Here is a 6,334-nt window from a genome sequence, read left to right as displayed (position 1 = left end):
TATAAACCTTTTTGATGTATTCTTACAACAACAGCAAAATTACTTTTCAATTTCAATTGCTTTTCGAGGTCCTTTTGAAATCCTTAGAAGGTTTCATTGAAAAGAAAAGTGTCACCTAAGTTAATGCCACAGAGTGGATTCTTTTTGAAGCAACAACACTAAGTTAGGAAGCTTACAGAGGCCTTTGAGAGGCAGATAAATTCTTTAAACCTTATATGCTAATGTTTCAATAAAGCATTCCTGTTTGGTGAGAGATAGAGAAGAAACACTTGCATTGTTCTATCCTTGCATCTTAAAACTCCACACTACTGAGTAGCTGGGGGAAGAAAAAAGGCATTTCTTTCCTGCTTTTATTTTGTGAAATAAGTTTCTTGATTTATGAGAAAGATAATTCTTTCCTGAAAGAATTTTTTGACTCAGTATTAACATCAGCAAAGCTACTGCATATTATAAAATAGACTGAAGAGCAACAATAGATTGCCTATTTCTTTTGACATTTTTCATTCTTGATGGAAAGGTGTGCTGCCTGAGGGCAATATTACAGTTCTCCAAAATCATTCCTCATTTCTATTTGGAAACTTGCTCTCCATAAACATAGGCTGTTACCTGGCTGAGTATGTGTGATTGAAATATGGTTGTTGAGGGTTCCCTCCCACCTTATGCCAAACTTCTGCTTCATTTCCTTGCCCTTTTGTTCATTTCTTACTATAATAGAAGAGAGTCCTGGGAAATCTAAAAGTACATGAACTAGAAGGAAAAAAACCAAAAACTAAAGTAATGAATCAAAGTGAAATGCAAAGACAAAAAATATTCATTTGCTTCTGGAATAATATGCCTAGGGATTCAGACACCTAAATAAGTTTAATTGGCATCTTGTCTTATTTATATCTATCTATCTATCTATCTGTCTATCTATCTATCTATCTGTCTATCTGTCTGTCTGCCTGTCTGTCTGTCTGTCTGCCTATCTATGTTTTTTCTATCTATGATCACCTTGAAAAATAACTCATAACTACCAGAGTAGTTTTATTAGAATTGTGTTTAATTAGGATGAGGGAGACAATGCACAAAGTCACCCCACAGAGTCTCCACTCTGGAAGTACTGTCTTAGGAAAGACTAATAATGTAGATTTCTACTGAACTAAAAACCTGGGGTTCTACATATACTTTAGGAAGTAAAGGCTTGGGAAAGAAGTACAGGCAGAGGCTAGGGTGTCTGGGAGCTGCTTAGATAAGATAAAAGAAACTAAGAAAACAAAGGTACTTAAGATTTGATTGTATCTGTTTATCCTATCTAAGGTGATAGATGAGTGTTTGAGGGTGTTCTGTTCCTGCTGGGACAAGGGTCCAGCTGGGAGTTTCTTGAAGATAAATTATCTTCATCAAGGGTCAATTTTGGTTTTTATAAAACAAAGTTGACACTATCTACCTAGCTGTCTGCCTATCTGTCTACTTATCATCTTTCTCATCTCAATTTATGGAAATTGCACACACAATTACCTTTACTTGTGTATGCTCTTCTTTATTATCACTTTGTTTTTGAAAAACATGAATTACCTAAAGATGTTATTGGTTGACCTAAATTTTTGTCATATTTGAACATTCTTTTACAAATTCACTGAAAAAAAAGAAAAGGAAAAAAGCCAAAAAAAAAAATTAAATAAAATTACTTCTACTCTCCTTATCAAAGAAATAACTATAGCACCAAGCCTGGGAGGACATTTCATATTCATATTGCATCTCCTATCATCTGTAGGTGTGCAGCTTTAAAATCAAATTAATTTGAAACTACTGATGCATGAGATAAGAAAGAGTGCTCTGGATCAGATATTATGCCACCCTGGAGACTGCCCAGCCACACTTAACAAGTATGCTAGGGCCTACCTGACTAGAGGTAACTCTTGGGGGATATATGGCAGGACCTGGTATGGTATGGTATGATATATATGGTAGTAGAGCATAATATGATATAATAATATGCAAGGAGGCTATGTCTCTAAAAAGAAAGACCAATAATAACCAAATTATATAACCAAAATATAATGGTAATATCACTAACAATAACAAAAATTATTTTAAAATTAAATATGACATAAGTCTATTAGTCTCTCCATTTTATACAAGAGGAAATTGATATTGAGTGACTCACCAAAGTCTACCCAGCCACAAATTTACTGAATTAGGCTTATAAGGTTGATTCTCATAATTCCAAATGGAATTGTCTTTTATCCTACTTGTCTAAGATATTGAACTTGTTCAGAAATGAAATAAGGCAAGGAGTGGCAAAAAGCATTTATTAAGCACTTATGTGCTAGGAACTGTGCTAAGGGCTAGCAATACAAACACAAGCAAAAAGAAAGGCAGTTTCAGCCCTCAAAGAAATTTCTTTTTAATAGAAAAGAAAGCTACAATGATGAAGGAAGGACAAGAAGATATCCGTGTCAGGACATGATATAGAAGTAGAGAAAGTCAGACGTAGACACAGGACGAGAATGTAGGTTAGCTGGTATAAGAACTTTTCCTCTACATAAAGCAACCAAAGGTAAAAAATCTGCCGAGAGGAATCCTTGTCTTTCTCCTTCCCCACTGAACTTCTCACTTCTCTGGAACTAAACTTAGACAAAACTATTTAATAAATTAAGTGTTCCTAAGGTTCCCATTCTCTGTGCTCTATATCCTTCTCCTTTCTAGATAGCACTTCTTCATCTTAGGCACAGAGCTCTCTTGCTAACTGTTCCCACAACCTATAATAAGTTTCTTTATTAACACTAAAACATGTATGTCTGGTAACAACTTTGCCATCATCTAGAAATACTGAATGAGCTTTTGCCTTGTAATAATTAAATACAAACCTGGACTAGGGGCCTGATCACAGAATAGTAAATTAAATTTTTTTTGCTTAGGATCTCACCTGGATTCCTTGATCTTTTAGGAAAATCATACCCCAAAAACAGTTTAGATAAATTTCCTGTCTAGATCTCCCAAAATGTAGATAGCAAGGCCCTCTCCCATAATGATATGCCATATATAATGTAGATATTAGCTTTAAGACATCTTTCACAAAGATTCATGTATATATATGAACAAACACACTCACTGAGGGATTGGTAAACTAATAGTTTCTATTCCATTTCCATATTTACCATTAAAAGTTCTCACAACAATATCATTAACTCTTAGCCAGATAATACCTCATGGCATGGCTTTAATGCTTCATCTTTTCCTCCTATAAAGTGGTTGTTAAGGGAGTCTTCTTCTAAAAAGATGCCTATTCCCAGCTGTGTGACCCTGGGCAAGTCACTTGACCCCCCTTGCCCACCCTTACCACTCTTCCACCTATAAGTCAATACACAGAAGTTAAGGGTTTAAAATAAAACACACACACACACACACACACACACACACACACACACACACACACACAAAGATGCCTACTGACTCTTGAATTCATTAATTCTCAAAATTCAGGATTATTCACTCTAGACTCATGTTGGTGAACCTATGGTACTTGTGCCAGCACATGCTGGAGGGAGCTGCTATCCTCCCCCTCTTCTCACGTGCCTGAGGATATTTCTCACATGTCCCTTCTCTCTACCAAGCAGCCCAATAGGGGTGCTTCCTCCCTCCCCTCTCTGGGATCAGGGCAGGAGGGGCTCATATGCAGTGTGAGGGTTGCAGTTTGAGCATTTGGTCTCTAAAAGGTTCACCATCACTGGCTTAGGCTATTGAAATGCATTCTATAAGAAACATGTAAGCAGAAGAAAGCATTCAGTTTTGGAATGTCCAGAAACTGTCCAATTAGATTCACTTGAATAAACCCATACTTGTTTCCATGTAGTGTATACATTCTGAGAATTGCTGCTTTTGGTTCCTAAAGGCAGATGAATTTGTGAAGAAGAAATTTCCTCTGATTCATGACTCCATTTTGAAAGTACACAGAAGTATGGAAGTACCAAGGGACAAGAAAAAGGGTAGAAAAGGATGGAATGATTCAGTTTACTTTTATAGACCTTTGAGGTGGCACCTTCTCTGGCCAGAGTCCATCCCGCCAACTCTTAAGTCATCAACCATATCCCAATCACTGAGGACAAATCAGACACTTTCTTTTTTTTATCAGTAAAAGGCCAGGGTTCATAAGTACTACTTCCAACAAAGGTCCAATTTCTTTAATATTGTCCATTGAGGAATTTTTAAAATTGATCTGGTGCTGCAAAAAATCACTCCTCCTCTTGCCCCATTTAAAAACATGACATTCTAGATAGAATTCTAATTTAACAGGACTCTACTTTAAGAAGAAATATAATTCCAGCCATAATATAAGAGGAAAAAGGGAGAAATTTTAGCACTGAGACCTTACAGAATTTGCATTGTATATAGCCACATACTTGGCCAAGAAGAGAGCTTTTCCCCATAAATTACATATTTAAAATGAAGACTTCATTTTAAATGTTCAAATTTGAACTATATAACTAGTCAATGTCTTTGTGAACTTCACATTGGGCTTGGAAAATATAATAAAACTCCATTAATTATGGGTTCACTAATTCTGAATTTATAAAAATGGTGATAATAGCTGAGATGAAGTTAACATGCTTAAAAAGTCTTTCACAATGAGTAAGGCAGTACTAGAAAAAAAATGATAATGCTAATTCAGTTGTATAACCTATGTCTTAATGGCCTAAAGGCATTCAGTAAGACCAATACACACATACACGCATACACATGAGAATTAAGTCAATCTGTGAGATTCATTATTTTAAATTTGAATTAATATTTTATAGTCAAATTATGTATACATGCAAAATGTATAATCTTCATTGTTTTCTTCATAAACCAGTTAAGAGTAACCTTTAAAATCTTTGAAAATCTATCATATAAGCTAATAGGCACACCAAACATACTTTCCAGACAGAAGTCCTTGAAGTCTGAACAGGTTTTTATTTAGTTGGTGGTTAAATAGCTCTTAAGAGACAAATTGCATTTATATGTGCATCAATCACTTAAATGTGTTTCCTTTAGAAGAGTGTACAGTTTGTTTTCATTATAGGATAAAAGCATCATTGCCAGATGGGCTGTTTTTAACCCCCTAGCAGCTTGGGGTGTTTTATTGTATTTGTTTATTTGTCAATTTATTAACCTGCTTCTGAAATGATGCGCATTTTGAATGATTTTCTACTTCATAGTGATGGTAATGGATTCTGGTGATATTGGGTGATTAGGAATTATTGGTCTTTCCACAAGTTAGGAAATAGGAAATTTGAAAAATATATATTATTCTGTTAAAACTTACGCCCTTTGGTTTAAATTGGACAATCTCATGTTATGCTTATGGATATACTACTTTAAAATTGCTTCCTTCAGGAAGTCTTTTCTCATCATTCCAAGCAGCAGGAAGTAATAATCTCTTCCTGCACTCAGATCTTCTGTCTTCTTTCCTTTCCCTTTTCTATTTCACTTAACTCATACAAAACTTCAGTGATATATATATGTATATACATATATATAATCTCTCAGTAGATAGTGCTTTCTGAAGGTAGGCAACTTCTCTTTGTATGATTTTTCTATTCCTCACAAAGCATTATAAATAGTAGGAACTCAGTACTGGCTGAATGAGTGAAGGAGTGTATATTCTCTGTCTAGCTTTTTAAAAAACCTTTTACTTTCTATCTTAGAATTGATACTGTAAGTTCCATTATACTAAATAGTCAAAATGCTGCTGGTAATGATATAGGTTTAGGATATTCACCATACCAGTCATCAGTCTTCTTTCAATTAAAAACAATGAAGCATCAAACAGGCTGAGTATATATATTTGAGAGACTGACTGCAAAAGAGACAGAATGCATTTGTTGGGAATTTCGAATGTGTAGCCTATATAATCTCTATTAGCATTATAAATGTTTTGTATGACTTGTATGAAAGCATTTGTTATAATATTGGAGATTTTCCTGTTGACTTTCTTGATTTATAATTTTTATAGCCCAAATCATACATCAACCAAAAAGCATTTTTTAAACAGTTATAGATACCAAGCATTGTGCTAGGCACTAGAAAGTCAATACTGCCCCCCTCAAAAATAGTATAACAATCCCTAAGATCAAGGACTTGATAATCTAGCTTAGGGAGACAGCATACTTACACAGTATATCAATATATGCAAAACAGATGTAGAGAATTAATACAGACTTGGCCCAGTACTTAAATTTGAGCTAAGTCTTGGATAAAGTCTCTTGGCACTACAAAATGGGAAAGAACTCTAAAGTGTAAAATTTTGACCTTCAACATCTTAACTGTTTGTTTAAAGACTTTTTGTTTGTTTTTGTTTTTTTAACCC

The sequence above is a fragment of the Gracilinanus agilis genome, chromosome 1 (assembly GCF_016433145.1).
Source record: "Gracilinanus agilis isolate LMUSP501 chromosome 1, AgileGrace, whole genome shotgun sequence".
Classification (NCBI taxonomy): Eukaryota; Metazoa; Chordata; class Mammalia; order Didelphimorphia; family Didelphidae; genus Gracilinanus; species Gracilinanus agilis.
The sequence above is the reverse complement of the archived record's forward strand: the minus strand, read 5'-3'. Positions refer to the sequence as shown.